The sequence below is a fragment of the Lagopus muta genome, chromosome 4 (genome assembly GCF_023343835.1).
Source record: "Lagopus muta isolate bLagMut1 chromosome 4, bLagMut1 primary, whole genome shotgun sequence".
In the NCBI taxonomy this organism is placed as follows: domain Eukaryota; kingdom Metazoa; phylum Chordata; class Aves; order Galliformes; family Phasianidae; genus Lagopus; species Lagopus muta.
This window is the reverse complement of record NC_064436.1, coordinates 22683090-22701232: the sequence shown is the minus strand read 5'-3', so window position 1 is coordinate 22701232 and position 18143 is coordinate 22683090. Positions and strand designations below refer to the sequence as shown.

Sequence of the window (18143 nt, the reverse complement as noted above, 5' to 3'; positions counted from 1 at the left end):
AGGTAGCCTGAATATCCTGCAGTACCACTGGATATTAAAGGACTTTTTCACATGTGGGATAAATCATAAGAACCTGTGGCAGAAAGTTGAAGCAAGATACATTCAAAGAAGTTGAAGTCATTTTTTTCTGTTTTACTTTTATTTTCAATGATGCATTGAAAATAATAATTAATGACCAGAACAAAACTACCAAGGAAAATAATGAGGACATAAGGGTAAGCACTGGCTGAACACATCTGTTGTCCTTGGCACACAAAAGGAACTTTTGTTGTAGTTTTTTGTTTGTTTGTTTGTTTTCTTAAGGAAAAAGATGTGGCTTAATTAAGCAGTATTTATATTAATTTGACTCAGCTGGGATCTGGAAGCAACAAATCATATAATGCAGCCCAGTGAGCCTTTCTTCAGGTGTTTCTGCTTGTTGCAACCCCTTCATCTGAGCTCTAAGACAGTGGTAGGGTCTGATTGCTTCTTTATCTGAGCCAGGAAGGAGCTTGAGGAAAGGGCTGTCTTCTCCAAGTTGTAGGCCTCCCTGAATCCTGTTTAATGAGAAATGGAATTAATTCCATGAAGCATAGGATCCCCTTCATAGGGAGTACTAGCAACTAGTTTGCCTGGCTGGCTCCTGCCTGCTGTTGGTTACCAAAGAGATAATGTTTCTGTTTTTAGCAGAAGCTGAAGCATTCTCAATTCCTGACTCAGAGCTTACTACTAGGCTATGTAAGTGAGATGTAATGACTTGTCACATACCAGAGATCAGATTAGATGATCTAAATGGTTCCTCCTGGCCTTACTTTTTATGAGTCCTTCACAATCCACTTTGCGTGCTGCCTCATTGGTGCCTAGAATCACATGCTAGTGCTCCCATTCCCTGATTTTTATGACTGTGACCTTTATAAACAGGAGTTCTTGAATAATTTAATGGGAAGGGGGGAAAGTAAGAAAGCAATCTGAAGTGAGGTAAATGAGCAAGAAATAAGAAAGCCTCAGAAATGTTAGGACATTTTAAACCTATTTACAGAGCATAATAGCCTGCCTGCATATGAAGACACCAGATTTAAAACATCTGTTTTCTTTCACAAAGGAAAAGAATCAGTGCAATTGTGTGGTATTACTCATAACACAGCATCTCTTAGGACAAGTTCAATATTTTCACTCCTGCTGCTACTCTCATTTCCTTAAATTCTAGGCCTATGTATATGATTTCAGATGGTTCTATGAATTCTTAAATTATGTTTAATAGTTAATATCTCTGACTAAACAGTGCCTTTTGGGCTTTATCTGTTATGAGAAGTGATAGTGTGTTCTCAGAATATTTTGTAGAGTTCCCCAGCTATTCTGGAAATAATTTGCCACAGCTCATTAAAGGGTGAAACATTTTTCCCCAGATGTAGTAAACTAACTTTGCTGGCTGATATGTATCTGAGAAGAGCTTCTGTTCTATCTATTGGCTTTTTCTACTGAGCATACCCAAATAAGAGTGTTGCTACCGAAAACCCTGCACATCTGTGCAAAAACTAAGATTTTAGGTATTTCTTATGGTGTTGTTATGCCAATGGGGAGACTCCCATAAACTCCTCTTGACGTGGCTGCAGAAATGCCAACCATCAGCTCATCTTTAACTTGCCTGTATTGATGCTGTTTTCCTTTTTATAATCGAAGGAGTATTAGCACTGAAATAATTCAGTGCTTTTGTTTTTCTTTTTCAGAGTTATCAGAACATTATCTCTTTTTTCTTTTTGGTCTGCTCAGAACATTTTGAACCAACATTACCTCAGTGCATTCTGAATGACTGCATTATCTGGTGAGTAATTTTTTTTGCTGAAAGTGAAGCTGAGATGGCTTATTTCCACAGAGAAACTTCACATATCTTAATGACTATTAAAGCCAGTTACTTTCCCATTTGAGAATACTAATTCCAGTGTTGTGCTTTCCACATTTTAGTCAGTTATACCCACTGTTTTTTTGTTTTTTTGTTTTTTTTGTTTTTTTTTGTTTTGGTTTGGTTTTTTTTTTTGTCAGTGCAGATCTTCAGGACTGTGAGCAGAAATGAAATGGCATCTTCCACGAAGAATTGCACCATAGTACAACTGTCCCTGTGGTAATAAGTCAAAATGGATGTAAATGCAAATCTTCAGAAGAAAAACCAAGAGTGTTTAATTCTCTTTGATTCCAGTGACACCCAGATGCCTTAATGCTTTTGAAAGTCTGTGTTTGATTTTCCTCATTAAGAAGAATAGATCAAGAATATTTTCTCCTTTTCTGAATAACAGGAAACATGAAAAATTAATCCCTGATAGATACAAGTTGGCTTTCTGATTTATAGACAGAAAGGGTGATTAAATCTTTCTGATATTTTGTCTGTTTGCTTGTAAAGTAAAAATAAAATAAAAGGACATTCATTGAGATAATAAGATGAACTCTTAGAGCTGCATTTGTTTCCATTTTTTGTATCTGCAGTAGAAAACTGTGAAATTCGTGAATATAATTCAGTATTTTTAATGAAAACTTGCATTTCCTTGCAGTTATGGGTGAGGCATACTTTTATGTATTTTGACTTCAGCAAATTCCAAAAATTTTTGTAAAAATATTTATAAGAAGCACAAATGAATTTTTGTCTCGTGTGGGCTTTATTTTGGCTTAAGAAAGATTTGGTTTCAGCCTATGGTTAGTGACTCTTTCTACACCCTGTTTACCAAGATATATTTCAACAACTGCAGTCCTCCAGAATGAAAATTCAGTGGTAGAAGTGTTAGCAAATACCTAACCTTCAATGAATGTGAAGCAAGTTAGATGCTAAATTGATATTTGTGCCTCTGTACTCCTTTCTCTTCCATCCCTTCTCTCTGTTAAATACTTAATTCCTAATACATCAAAGTTCTGTCACCCCATGACTGAGAAGCAAGTGGAATGTAGGGCTGGTGAACCAATTGTATTTATATATATATAAAAGAATTTTAACTAGATTTTCAAAAAGCAATAGGATTAACATTCAGTGTGTAAAACTTGAGCAAAATGGAAGATTTTCTTATTCAGTGTGAGACAGATAATTGGCTCTGTCTGGGTTATTCTATTATGTACCAAAGAATACCTTTTATCAAGAAATAATAATCACCCAGAAATTGGGTTGAACTTTCACCTTCTCCCCTAAATATTACAAAGGAAATAGGGAAGCTAGATAAGTTGCTTATAAAGTGAAGAATGAAATTGAAAAAGAGGTAAAAAAAAAAAAAAAGAGTCGAAAGAATAACAATGAAAGAAGGCATCAGTACTACATGATCCTTGCTGTAGGTGTCAACTCACCAATTAACATCTTTCTGAATATTTTTGATAATTTAATGACTAATTAATTAAGGACTAGATTCATTTTCCTTTCTTATACTAAAAGGATGATGAATTTGATTTAAAAGTTAGCTATCATTCTTTTTTTTTTTTTTTTTTTTTTTTGTGAACAACATGGTAGAATCTAACCTGAGGCCTGCCTTTGAAAAGTAGAGAGTACGTACAAGATGATCATTATATTAAGAAACAGATCTGCCATTTTTACAATATTCTGCAGCACACATATTAAGCACTCCGTCAAACTGCATTCTGCTCATCTTTCCACCTGGTGATAAAATGATACTTTTTCCTCTTTCACTTCCACTTTGGCATTACAGTAAACTGCACTGTGGCCTCAGACACTAAGATGTCAAACTACAGTATAGTAAGCTGGACTATAAATGAAGATGAATGCACGTCTCAGCAGAAGGGTCAGGCATAGGATACAAATTAGAGATTGTTTTTCCTTTTCTTGGCGGCAGATTCTGCCCTCTTTTTTCTCAAAGGACTTTATAGATAGAATATGATGACATGAAACTAGGGAAATACGGTAAATCAAGCCCAGGGAGTACAACTTCAATTTTCATCACAAAGAGGGTCACTTGTACAGTGTAACTTTAATGAACTCAATAAGAAAGACACAAACTGGATTTTAGTAAGTATGAATATTTGCAACAGATGAAAGAATCTGTGCAACGTGGATAGACTGTGCTATGAAGGAGATCGGAGTAAGGGACAAACAGAAGTCCTGTGATTTTACTTATCTTATTGGCAGTAGCAAAATATTTCGTATTTTCCTGGAAAATGAGTGAATAAACAAAAAAGATCACTTTTTTTTTTTCAGAAGAGTTTTTGAAACTTTGGTGTAGATTTTGACAATTATCAGGGAGAATGTAGAAGACAGTAATTAAGTTTACTTACGGTTAAAGAAGCTGGTTTTGTGACTAACGTTCCATTCTTACAGAGAATTTCAACTAAGTGCATATTTTGAATTGCTTTTATTATAGCAAAAAAAAATTAAAATCTCACTTAGTGTTAAAAAGAGAAAAAGAAAATTAAAAAAAGGATACAAAAGGGAATTTTGCCTTGCTTTTGTTAAGATGAGAGGTATTTTGCATTTGGCTGAAGTCACAAAATTTTACTTTACTGAAGTTAAAGAGCGATTGAAGAACAGACATCTTTGTAAACTATCCCTGAGGTTCTCTCGTCTGATGCTGTTTTATCCCTTGGAAGTCTTTGAGAGTGTTTCCAGTTGTGATTTGAAGTCGTGCCATCTATTTTACATAAGAAATTTTGTTTTTTTCTCATTCAGAACTGGTGATGGTTGTTTAGTTTTTAGAAACAATTCTGAGCAAATATTTAGGAGAACTTGAGAGATATAATACAAATGCCCAACAGCAAATGTTTAAAAATGTATGCCTCGTTTTAATGATCTACATGTATTCCTTTTCTTCACACTATTCTGCTTTGCTGATGAATTTGTATGTCTTATTCAATTTCTAGACCTAAGGTTCAAAGTAGATCTGGTTAATACTTTAAAAGCTGTGTTAATGTTTTTACTGTCACCCTTAACACTTTAGTTTTTTTCAATCTTACTTTTATCTTGATAGTCATTGCTAATAAAAATAAAATGTTATGTCTGCACATTAAATAAAATTATTATACACTTTGGCACAAATATAGAATTATTTTCTATCATTCTATCATTCTATGTTTAGTCTGTGTTAGTAGATATTCTAGTCTTCTGATTTACTGTAGAAATTTAATCTTTTTTCTTTTTCTTGTTATATATATGAGATAGACACTGTAATGTTGATGAAGAATTATCAGCATTATAATATTTTTTAATAGACTGAATCTGTGCATGTCGAATTGGTGTTGTAAGCAAGGGTGCAAACTCATTTTTTGTGTTGCCAGGCAGCATGAAATAATTAGTAAAAAACAACAGTCGTGTCACAAGAATAAGTATTCATCTGATCAGTATAATACCATTCCATTTGTTACCCTGTATTTCTGTTTATGACATGTATTTTAAATTGAGTTGTAGAGCCCAGAGCCTGGGGTAGTTCTTACATGAAAAGAAAACAAATTATTTCATGGTTGTATTAGAAATACATTGTTTTATGATCTAGTTTTGAATAAGTATCATTGTTTACACATTAAAATGATACTAATATTTTGCATTTCATTGGCTGCTGGCCAGATTAACATTTTGGCATCTGGTTTTATTACAAAATATCTTGGTTAGTTAAAATGATTATGCTTTGATGTATGTGGCCTTACATAATTAAATCCAGGTAAGATTCAAACAATAGGTATGGGGCAAACAGTATTTTCTATGTCGTAACTCAAACTTCTTCATTTTTTTATGCTGCTTAACACTGGATTGATGGTTAGATATTTAGTCATGATGATTTAGAGAAATTACTGGGGAAATATTTGTAGTACAAAGGTGTTTGTTTTGTTTGCTTTTTCAGGAATTGAGGGGACAACAAAATGTGGTTTTAATTCAGAGGTTAGGTGAAATGGACACGTTTTCTGTTTCACTTTGTGCATGTTATATCTTGGTTGTTGCTGTGCAGACCACTGGTTAGACAAGAAGAATCCTAATCTGAAGTTTGAACAAAATTAACCCTTCAGTATTTTGTTCAGCTTTCATTTCCACAACATAAGAAGAACATAAAAATATTAGAATGTGTCCAAAGGAAAGCAACAAAGATTATAAAAATCCTAGAAGGCATGACTTATGAGTAGTGGTGAAGGATATTCAGTTTAGAGAAGACTGGTTGCAAATGGAAACCTCACACTGTGTAAGAACTACATGCAGAAACAAAGACAGGGCAGTACGTATAGAATGAGGTTGAAACAGAAATTAAGAAGGACAAATAAATGGCAGTGTAACTGTTTTATATCTAAGACTAAGCAAACAAAACAAAAAAATCACATAGATCCTGTTGTGGCAGATGTTAATTTTAAATTAAGTCTAAAATTGGAATGAGGTCTCATTGTTTATGACCAAAAGGCATAGTTTTGACTGAATAAAATCTTATGAAGTAACAAAATAGAAACTATCCATACTTCAGTGCTGGTATTCCAGTTCACCATCTATTTACACTGTCATTTAGAACACTGGAATCATAGAGATAGTTTTGAAGACTTTCTTTTTCTTTCTTTTTTTTTTTTTTTTTTTCTTTTTTTTTTGTTTTTTTGTTTTCCTTTCCATTTTTGCTTGTGTTGAGGTGACTGACCAGGCACACTTGGAAGAACTGGGTTCCATCCCAGAAAATTATGCACATAAGTATAACAGTGTTGCAGAGTAGATGATTAATTTTTAATTAATTAATTAATTAATTAATTAATTACAGAGTGAGAGATCAACCCGGACAAGAAAGGTAGGCAGGTAGGCAGCTAGTTAACGTCCTCTTCAGTTTGGATCTCTCTACTACAGTGGTGCTCTGGATTGGAATCGTACACCTGTGATCACCTAAAAAGTCACTGGGTGTCGCTAATGATCCGCACAAACTCAGCTTAACCCTTTAATTATTTTCTCGTAATGAATGGATAAGTCAGCAAAAAGGGCACTCTCATGACCTTGGGTACTTGAATTGCATACCATCAACATTCTCAACAAGAAATAAATAAGAAACTCTCAAAAGCATTGGGTACTTGGTCACTTGATCAACAAGAAATAGAATGAGTTCAGATACTTCAAATTATAAATTGAATTCACATTCAAACTTAATGGCTATTGTTATCTCTTAAAAACATCATAGCAGGCCTTTGTATATATTCCAGTATATAATTACCTATCTGGAGGGACATTTCTCTTTAACAGTTTTTTTTCACAGTGAATTATCTGTGCAAGAAGACTGGAAATTCGGTGATTCTTATTTAGTTGTTTCTACAAACATGGAATTTTTCTAGAGGGGTTACAGAAATTCCTCTCTTATCTAGGGATCCTAAATTACCTTCAGTATTTGATGAGAAATAAATAGTTTTTCTTGCATACTCCTAACTGAAAAGTGTAATTCCCAACGCCAACTTATCAGAGAGAGTTGCTTGCTATAGCAGGAAGAGTAGTGGAGCAAGAACATCAAACACAAAGTATCTGATCAGGTTTTGTTTGTTGTTACAAGTGGTAAGTTCATGACAATTATGAGATAGTTCCTTCATTAACTAGTGAGTATACTAAGAGGAAAGAAGTTAGAAGTGCACTTGCCTATTGTAGAAACTAGGCTAAAAAGAACCTTTATTTTTCTATTTATTTATTTGTGCCATCTATTTGGACTTAAACAGCTGTTTGTCTTCTCTTGATGTAATTTTTTTTTGCTTCTTCAAGCAGTTGTCATCTCCTTGAGAAACCCATACATTAACAAGTCTTTTTCTCTCTGATATTTCAACTGAATACTTTACTGATGTCAATGTCTCTTTTTGTTCATGGATAGTACTGAGATACTGATCAGAGCTTTTAAAGAGTCCTTCACAGATAGAATAAAACATATCACAATGAGCTCTTTTCACTGATATAGTTTTAGATGGCTTATTAGCTATATGCTGTGAAGCCAATTGAGTCCTTAAAGAAAGCCATAGTACACTCTCCAGTTAAAAGGGTATTTAACTGCCCAGTTGAAATTTAAAAATGTATAATGTATCTAGCTGATAGTAATTTGTCTACATAAGCAACTCAGAAGGTAGCAGATAATGGTTTAGGAAATGGAATAATGTTTCAGAGGATAAAAAAACTATTTTGTATTAAAGTCTTAATGTTTCAACGCCTTATTTCTCAGTCAGCTCCATCATCTTATCTCTGATTTCAGGCAACAACTTTTGCTATGAAAAAAAAGGTAAGCCAGCCTACAACCTTTGCTTCACTACAAAAAGAAAAACAAAATCCATGGAGTTGTGTATCAGTCCACATAGAGGTTAAGTATTCTAGCCTCTCTAGAGATGAACTGTTCCCTGAAGTATATGCTTTGCTAATATGAACTACCTAACTAACTAAATTCCTACTACTGATTACATAATTCGTTTATCGTTAAAGAAAATGTCTTCAAGGCTCCTTCTAGCAAGTGTTCTAGCAATGTATTTTGTGGGATAACTGCATACACTCTAATGAGACATTAATTATCTTGAGAAGAATAACTGTATTGTTTCTTCATGACTGAAATAATGTAGAGGCATCTGCTTTGACAGGACTTTCATTTTTAGATACTGTATAAAAGCAGTACTTCACCACCTAAGGCTGTTGTAGGTGAACTCTTAGGTCCCAGCTTAGGCAGGTGATTGAGCATCTGGTGAAGGAGTGTGGCTGACTCAGGGAGCACAGGCAAATTGTTTGCACCTGTGCTCCCCAGGTGACTAGAGGGGTTGAAAGGGGTTGGGAGGAAGCCTTCTTGGGCTTCTATAAGGGCCAGCCAAGAGAGGGAAAATGCTTCTGGGATCTGGGTTGCTTTCTGAGCGGTGCTGCATAGCATGAGAGCATCTTTTCTAGCTGGGTGAGTTCAAATCTTTTTTGTGTGTGTGACTATTGGCCTACCTGTGAATGCTTTGCCTGGTATTGCCAAAAACATGTTAGTAGCAAGTTTGCTCCATTGTGAGCAGAACAGCTATAAAACCTGATATTTGTTTGAATGAAACTTAAGAATTTCTGGAAATGTTTTTGGAAAACTGTTGAAAATTACACTCTTATCCCATATGTTTTCTGCATTCAAGTTAGCTTACTATGTTGATTCTCTGTTTTGGTCAGAGGAGGTTCTTATTTTATAAAGTGTTTATAAGGAGTTTTCTCTATGAAGTAATGCATTATGGTAGGGGTGTTAAAAGAGCTGGTGTTCTTCTCCTAGTGTCTATGCTGTATGTTTTGCATTAGATTTGGTTTCAGAAGAGTGTTGTTAAACACTTGCTCTTAGTCCTACTGACTGGATTTCCATTGGAAATTGGAGCACAAAAATGACGCTTTTTGGTGTACATCTCATACTTAGATTTTTCCAGAAAGGAATCAAGTTCATATGCTCCATGGCAACTCCACAGCTCAAATTAAAGCACTGAGAATGAGAAGTTTTCAGGCTATACATGCTGTGATACTCTCCGAGAAGTATTGAAAATGCTAATGTAGACACACTAATGACAACTTTTAGTAATGTAATCATCTGAGAAGATTGTCCAGTTACTTTAGCTGATGTATATGCATTCTTATCTCTCTTTTAATCTTCCAAAGATGAGTATAGTTTGAAAGATGTTCTATCTTAGTTATTTTTATGGCATGCTCAGAAACTAGGGCCAAAGACAAAGGAGTTAATGCTAGGGGATAAGTGAGATCCTGACTTCTTGATGGCAGGTGAGAAATCTAGGATTTTACTTTGTCTACTGGGAAATGTTCCAAGAAGACAAATCCTTAATTCTTGCACGTTGCATGATAGGCTTTGTTATTATTCAGTTTGAACTCATGAGTTTAGCTGTATCTGACAACAACTGGAAATATGAAAAATTGTGAGAGATTCTCACATGTGGTTAAAGAAAACTAAGCAAAATTAACCTTAATTTCTGTGAAGAGACTGAAGTTCTTCATTGCACTTTTTTTCACAAAGCGAATGCTTACAGATTAATCACCAATATGTGTGTTAAGAGATTACATGAAAAAAGTAATAAGAGTACAGGAAATGAAATAGAAACAGAATGAGTCCTTACAAACTCTGATGACAGACTTAAACTGAGAACAGAGATGGAAAAAAAAAAAAAAAACAACATTTGGAGCACACTTTAAAGCATCTGGGCAGTTGATTTCTTTTTTCAGGGAATGTTTGGTACTAATCAGATGAGACACAAATGCAAAAATTGTAAACACAACTGTAGCACAACTTGAGACTTTCATTCTTAGTGATGTCTTTATACAAACAGTGGTATTTGCTTTCTGCTCAAGCAGTTCCCACCCTGCCCTGCACAGAAGGCTTTCTATTCTCTTCCGAAAAAAATCGAAACTATCTGAACGCCTCTCCTTTGTGCCAGGATAGCCTGTGTTGTGATTTCCCTTAGAAGTGTGATCTGAATCTTCTCAGACAGTGGAATATCTGCGTTTAGTGTTCCTTGAGGTTGTCCACAAACAACTCAAGCGTTGCAAACAAGAAAGACAATGAGAGCTTGTTAGTCACCTTGAGAGAGATTAAGATCATTTGCACTACAGTTAGGTGCTAACCTCTAGAAGAAAGTACAGGGCTGCGCTGAGAATGGTGATATGAAATGAAGCAACCCCTTCAGATGAGCAGGGTTTGAGACACAACCTTTTGCAAGAGCTTACTTCTTCTCATCTCGGACCTTTTTACACTCCCGTTCTGGTTGCTGTGAAGTTAGTTTTGAGACGTCTAGATGCTTCTGTCCAATGTCTGGGTAACTCAGCTCTCCAAAACTGCATAGAGTTCTATTACTAATAATTGAATCCAGTATATTAAGAAGTGAAAACAGACTTTTCAGAAGTTGTCTGCAGTGATTTTAGTAGTAAGTGTTTAACTAACTTTACCCTCCTAGTCCTGCAGTAGGTATCAAGCTTCTGAAAATCTCACCCTGACAGTGAGGTAGAGTACTATGTTCTCAAATACTAAACGGGGTACTAGTAGATGGTCCAGCATCAGAAATATGGATCATTACAGAAATGAGTACAAAATAGTATTATCAGATTAGACAGGGGCATGAAATATTGTGTGTTGTTTTTATGCTTACATATCTAGTTTGTGTTGGCTATGGGAAAGCACAAGTCTTGTCAGCCTGCCAGCGTGTAACTAAAGTTTTGAACAATATGGCAAAATGGTTTTGTACAGCCAACATAAAGTTGATAGGAAGGGAGAAGTAATTGGTGGTATGTGGCTGCGGTGTTTTTGGTTTAATACCAGCTGCCTTAAAGATGAGTTGGCTGCATCATTCAATCACAGCCTGAGTCAAGCTTTGCCAGCTTAATATTTAGTAGGTGGATACAGACTTTGTGTGAGTGAGCTCTGTATGGGTCAGATGGAATCCAGCTGTAATCTTGAAATTGTACAGATATTGCTGGCCTGTTGTTGGTCATAAATTATCACATCTTACCAGGGAGCTTGTTGCATTATTTTAGGCTTATGCCCATGATAATATGCTGTGTTTTCTGACCAAACCAAAACACCGAGGAGTTCGTTGATATTTGCTGAGTGGAAAGTTTTTGTTTTTTATTTAAAAAAAAAAAAAAAAAAGCCTTAGGCGAAGTCAGCAGAAGACACAATGTCTGCTATAGGTCATGTGAAAACCCAGACTACCAGAGTACATTTAATGGGATGAGCACTACTGTCTTATTACACCAGTGATGAAACTCGTGCCTAAAACCATCCAGATGTTCAAAAACTAATTTATCTATCTGCTTACATATGACACTTTGCACTCAGATGATGAGGTAAAGCAGGACTGAATTCTCTTTGAAAATGCAACTCTTTGTGGAAATTGGCACAGGCAGTACAAACCAGGGCCAAAGTGAGTGTTAAAGTGCATGTAAATCAATAGCCCTAGTCTGTTAACTTCTGAATGCCGCAAAGATCGCTTTTCTCAGGTTACAATCAGGATGCCTTGTGCTTCTGTTGCTGACTGCTGTGTTCTCACCCTGGCTCTATTCGCAGCCCTGCCCTGCGTGCTCTTGGCAGGGATAAGCCTCCCAGTGGCAATTGTTCCTCTCCACGTGGTCCCGAAGTGGTGCTAGGATTTGAATATTAAAAAGTAGTATGAGAATATCCTCTTTCAAATAAAATATACCATTTGTTTAATCTGGAAATTTACAATGTCTCAGGGTGCTGAGCTGTCTTAGTCAGCTGCCTTAGGGATCCACTGAAAGTCCTAACTCACAAAGGTGCTACTCTCTATATTTATCTCAGTACAGTCAAACTGGCTGTATAACTAGCCAGAGTGGCTTCACATAACACTTCAATCTTCTCTTTTCCTTTTATTGTTAATTACTTCTGTGTATTGTCTCATTTTTCTCATAATTTAAAGCATTGTTTTCCAGAGAAATTGGTAAAGACAGCTTCTTCTCTCTAATATACTCTTGCAAGTAAAGGATGTACAGATTTTTCTGAGCACAGCTTGTATCTGCTGGTAGACTTTTTCCATTGGGTTTTCCTAGTTGCAAGCAGAATAAAGCCTGTTTAAATCTGGAATTCACCTCTAAGCTTTAGTCTTGAATGCTGACCAATACACGTATGCCTCTGGACCTGTGTGCAGTCTCACTGATTTTAGCATGAAGCTGTCCAGTACAGAGAATTGACATGTAAATCCCATTGACTGTATATGTGGGGTCTACTAAATGCTTTTGTTATCCCCTGAGACACAGAGAGCAGCTCCACCAGGCTGTGATTCCTAATTTATCCATATAATTAAACTTATTAGGCTGAAGTTAAACTCTGTGAATATCCTCCGTATCTCTTCGTGTGCCTAACGTAGCTATCCCAATCAGAATGAAAGTTTCTGAAATTCTAATAGGAATATTGAAGAACTAATATCTCTAGTGATCAGTCTTCAGTTATTTTCTTGTACAAAACAAACTTGTTACTATTAAGGAAAACAGCATCTTAGATGTGAAGTCATTTACTGTCATATAATAGTTCCCTCAGTGTTTTCCTACCTCACCCTAAGTTATCTTTTTAACAACTCAGAAAGCAATCGTATCTCACTTCAGAACTGTTTTTTGTTCTTCTGCATAAGGATTCTGCATCCTTTTGTATTTGTTGGACAGCTGCAAGGAGCTTGGTGAAAACAGGGAGGTGGAAGTATGACAGAAGATATTGAAACTGTAAGTTGCAGCTGTCTTTAGTAACACAGTTACTAAAAAATCACAGACTTGCTATGGTGATTGCAGGATGCTTGCTAAATCATCAATTTCATGAAGTGCTTGAGAAACACTCTCTGGAGTCTTCGTGCATGAAGGGATGATGTCACAATAGGAACCATTAAGCATGGACCTCAGAATGGATTAAAGATCTTCTGTGGGCAGCTCTGTACTGCAGCAATGCACAAGCAAGAACTGGTAGACTTGATACTCATCTTTCTTCTCATGCTTTCTGTAATTGCAAGTGATTACTATGAAGCCCTATTGCAAATTAGTGGTGGAACTGATTAGTAATCTGTGTTTCTGGAGTCCAAAGAGATGCAGAGTCTCTCTCTCATGCTGTTACAAGATAGAGTTCATCACCACCTCTCTAAAAAGAAAGCAGCACACAGAAACTGTAGAATTTCCACAATTTTTGCTTGTATTTTTCAACTAAGATTTTTTTGTTTGTTTGTTGCTATTTTCGCTGATCTTGCATGTAGATAGTCAGACCCTGCATGCCTTCTTAACTATTAAATAATTCCATTTCTGTAGAATACTGTCTAGAAAACTCAATAGATCGTAAAAATTCTGCTACGTTCTGGTTAGTATTATTATATGTGTACCTACTTATACACCTATTTTCTCTTTTTAGTCTTCTTCTAACAAAAATTATCCTAGAAATTAGTCTTTTCTTGATATCTTCTTGAAAACTTTTAGTTTGTGCGTATTTGAAACTTTTTCACATTTTGTTCACTGCAACACTTCATTTATACCAGGACAAGGCAGTTTTGCTTCTTTTGCCTATCTGACATTTATAAAATAATCTCTGGGACTGACTTCAGAACTCTGTAGTATGAAGTGTGCGAAGCTGACAGCCCTCCGAACTCCTGTCTTTATTTACAGGATAACAACTGTAATGGAAACTTCTCCCCTAGTTCCTTAAAAATTGTGTTTTACCCTACTCTCATGGTAACCTCCCCCATGTTCATTAAATCTTCTGCATCTCAGCTATGGTTTGCAATAGAATTCTTACTGGTCATATTACTTAACATGGAAACCTGTGCAGCTGTAACTTGATTGAGACTGCCAACAAGTTGGCAGTCAGACTCTACAAATTCATGTTCATCATGTTTTCCTCATGAGTGGAATGTACAGGTCTTGCAGTGATTTTTTTTTTAACCCCATGAATACCATACTGTAAATAACAGGCCAGAAATAAAATTATTATAGGAAGATAGCAGAGGCTGTGTAAAAACACTTAGGTAGGAAATATAATGAAATTTCACTGCTGTAACAAAAACTCTCTACATTTGTCATACTCAGTAAAGGAGCTGATGTTTAAACTTATCTTAAATTTTCAGACTTCATGAATATAACCCACACCTTCCATAATCACAACAGAATAATAATACAATAAATCAGTTTTATGAGTCCTGTCACTATTAAATCATGTGAATAGTAATTAAATTGTGCAATGAAGGAGTGACTGAATTGAATTTCAACAAAAATCTTGTCCTCTTTCAGAAAAAAAGTTAGGTTTAGAGGTGAGCAGTAAATGGTGCAAGATTTAAAAAAAAAAAAAAAAAAAAAAAAAAAAAGGTGTTACTCGTGTACTCGTGCTCTTTTTTATTTTTTTCATTGTTTGGCATAGGAAAGTTTGCAGTACTAGAAGTGGACAAAGTAGGAGTAATTGAACACTAGTGTTTGTAATCTAGAATCTGGAAGGATTAAAAAAAAAAAATTAAAAAGGAAATGCCTGTTTTGGTAATTAGCTGTAGGGGCAGTAATAACTGACAAGTGATAATTGTACCCATGTGGGTCAAACTGAGCCGAGTTTAAAGGACGCATTCTCTTCCCATTCAGCTTCCTATCCTTATTAAACACTTTTCTTCCACCACAGCTCACAGCCTGCTGGAGAGATGTGCAAGTTACTTGAAAGCACTGCCAAGTAGGCACTAATTGGTGCCCCAACTGGCAGTCTCAGGAGACAGGCCAAGGATGGAGACTGAAGGACTTTCCAGGTCAGCTCAGAGGCACTTGAGACAAACTTGTAAAGCTCAGAGTGCTCCTGCCTGTGTTTACATCTTTTTCCAGCATTGTCAGCCTGACGCTTTTAATGAGCACCAATTATTCCTTTCAGAATAATCGTTTCAGTAAGGAGTACCAAGTTTCTTCCCTGCTTGAGTGGTGTCACTGAAACTAGCTATCTTACACACACATACGTCTGTATCCAAATAGCTCATGTGCAGTACTGTGTTTTAAAAATATATGTCTTATAGGAACAGAAAACAAATTTAACTCTAAAAAGTGTTTGTCAGCAAATCTGAGCTGATGCGGGCAATGATCTTACTGCTTGTTAAAGTTTGAAGAGAGGAAATTTTAATTCTTTGGAGGTGGCATCTCAGTTCCAAACACTTTTTTTTTTTTTTTTTTTTTTTCAGGCAGATATTTTAACTGACTGTAGCCTAAGGGCTTCTGTGTCATTTGATGAGTATATACTTTTCATTATTTTATTGCTATTTCACCCATACCTGCAAAATTAGTTCATTTCAGCAGAGGAACACTGAGCAGAAGCGTGACCTGTTCTTCAGCAGAGAGAAGGGATCTCCTTTAGTCTGAAGACAACAAATGACTGTTCTCTTGACCTTGTGCCAGAGGTCCATATGTCAGTTTTCACTTGCTTCCAAAATGAGGTTTACTCATTTTGTTAGTCTGACTTCTGACATTCCTAGTAGTCTGTATAAACAATAGAGAAGAATGGTGCACTCGAGGAATAATTTTCATACTTCATCCCCCAATCCACTTTTGTTAAAGTTTTTTTTTTTAAAATAAATGTGAAGTTTCAAGCAATATTTTAATCTATCTCTATTTTAAAAATCTTATAAAAATTGCTGCTGTGCGTCACAGGTTCTAGAATTACTTTGGCTACGTTCAAAGGATAACAGCAAAAAGAAAAAAAAAAAGTTAATGGTAATGATTTCGAAAATGAAGAATGTAGGCAGTTAGGCAGTTACCAGTACCTTCCACCTACTTTGTAGCAATACAATTGTGGCAGGCCTTCTATCAGAGTCTGCCATGAAAGTACTGTTGTTTGGAAAGGGCAGAAGCTTGGCAGAAAATAAACTCCCTTATATTCCAACTTGAGCTCAGCTGTCCCCAACCCAGCTGGTATCTGAGGAGAGATTCTGAGTGATGCTCAATTTGGTGTGGTAAGTCCAGCTGCATTCAATATATGTGTGATCATTATTATGGATTTACAAATAGGGCCCTGACCAACTTGTTCAGTTGCATTTGAATGGGATCTCAAAATCACTCTTAAGGAATTTGGTTGCACCCAAGGGGAATCTCAAGGCTAGATTAGTGAATAGTGCAGTTCATTAAAGTAACAGTTTGCAGGTTAATTTTTTAGGTTTGTTTTTGTTTGCCAGTGGAAAATGTACTGTCTGCAAAGCATGTGAAATTAATAAAGAATGAGAATAATATGGCCAGTCACAAACATATTAAATCTTGAAATAAATCTGTAGAGTATTCTAAGTTTCCCAGGGAAAGCACTCAATGTAACTGAGTGAAGCTGACGCAATAGATGTTCCTATGGGATGGAAAGAGAGTTTCAGGCTGCTGATTGTCCCAGAAGCCAAGGTTCTGACTTGTCTGTGATGATATCTTCCCCTAAAATACTTCTCGTATGCTGTTTTTATGTGTAGATTGCTTCAAAAGTAATGCCTCCAATTTATTTTCATAAAGACTACAACAGATACAGTCAATTACACTAGTTGATAGAGCAAATTCTCAGCCACAAAATGCTATTTTTCAACATAGTCACACCATTAGCTGTACGTTTTTGCAAGTGACGAACAAGAATCTGCATATTGTGCTTACAGAAATCTGCACCAGCAGTGATGGCCCATTGTTCACAGCTGCTATGACAGTGATGTTGATGGGGAAACGTTGCCCATTTAGTCCATCTTTCATCAATCTGTACAGGTGGAAGGAAGTCAGAAGGTACCAAATCCAATGGACTGTATGATGGGTGTGGTAGGTGTAAGAGCTTATTCTTTTCCATCATTGTCCCAAAGCTTGCTGGGGACACAGATGAACAAGTCCAGGCAAGTTCTGGGCAAGGGTTGAGAAATCCTTTGTCCGAGGGACACAGATGGACAAGGCCAGGAGCACGGAGAGAGAGATAAGCTGCAGTTTAATGCCTGTGAAGCAGTCTTTTGTGTGGGTTTATCTCGATGAAGATGGCCATCTCAGGGTGTACTCACATGACTCTTGCTCAAGTACCCAGGGATGTCATGTAGGCTGGAAAAAAAGGGAAGATAAAAGAGGGATCAGCAGCCATGAGGGGAGGTTTTCTGGCAACAGATTGCTCGTGAAGAAGAGATTTCTGACATGAGAAGCCTCACAACCTGCCTCTCTCCCTCCTGGACTTGCTATGTGCTCTATCACAATGCTGAAGAAGAACAAAGGTGTCTGCCATCAGATTCCTCTCTACGGAATTCCTGCATGCTGACGGACTCTCCTGGGTCTGCTACCTGAGTCTTGCTGCTTCCTCCTGGATTGGCTCTGGGACTCCTTCCTGCTATCTGCTTGCTGCCCAAGGCTGGCCACGCTGCTGCTGCTCTCCCACCTGCTATTTTTGCCTCGGACCTTTGAAACATCGTGCAACGGAACCGCTGCTGGATCTTCCTGATGGTGACTATCCCTGCTTTATGCGATTCTTGTTTCTTTCCTATCTTTTCTATCGCCTTCCTTCCCTTCCCCGTCTTCCTGATTAGGATTTATAATAAACTGGTTGGACCAACATTTGAACTGTTGTTTCTTAATCTCACGCTGGGTAAACATATGTTAAAAAAAATCCTCCTCTCCCTCTTGTAAATTGGAGTGAGACAGTAGGACAAGCACAGCTAAGATTGGCAGTGTGCTCCATAGTCTTCAAACTGGTATGGGGTCTGGGGCTAATATGTTGCAAGATGAAGGTTGTCTTATTCTCTGGTCTGATTCTGGAAGT

General features: G+C 36.5%; 2 long non-coding RNA genes across 3 annotated transcripts; both read left to right on the top strand.

Annotated features, from left to right (window-relative positions):
* The first annotated feature begins 232 nt into the window (after nt 1-232).
* Nucleotides 233-3131, top strand: LOC125691940 (uncharacterized). Of its 2 annotated transcripts, none has more exons than XR_007376362.1 (3): nt 233-451; nt 1707-1801; nt 2025-3131. It is a non-coding gene; the product is annotated as an uncharacterized LOC125691940 (long non-coding RNA). The 2 variants fall into 2 exon arrangements; XR_007376363.1 differs by lacking the exon at nt 233-451 and adding an exon at nt 535-717.
* Nucleotides 3132-8734: 5603 nt separating this feature from the next.
* Nucleotides 8735-17867, top strand: LOC125692122 (uncharacterized). Its single transcript, XR_007376478.1, has 4 exons — nt 8735-8813; nt 13027-13114; nt 15033-15153; nt 17014-17867. It is a non-coding gene; the product is annotated as an uncharacterized LOC125692122 (long non-coding RNA).
* Nucleotides 17868-18143: the final 276 nt, after the last annotated feature.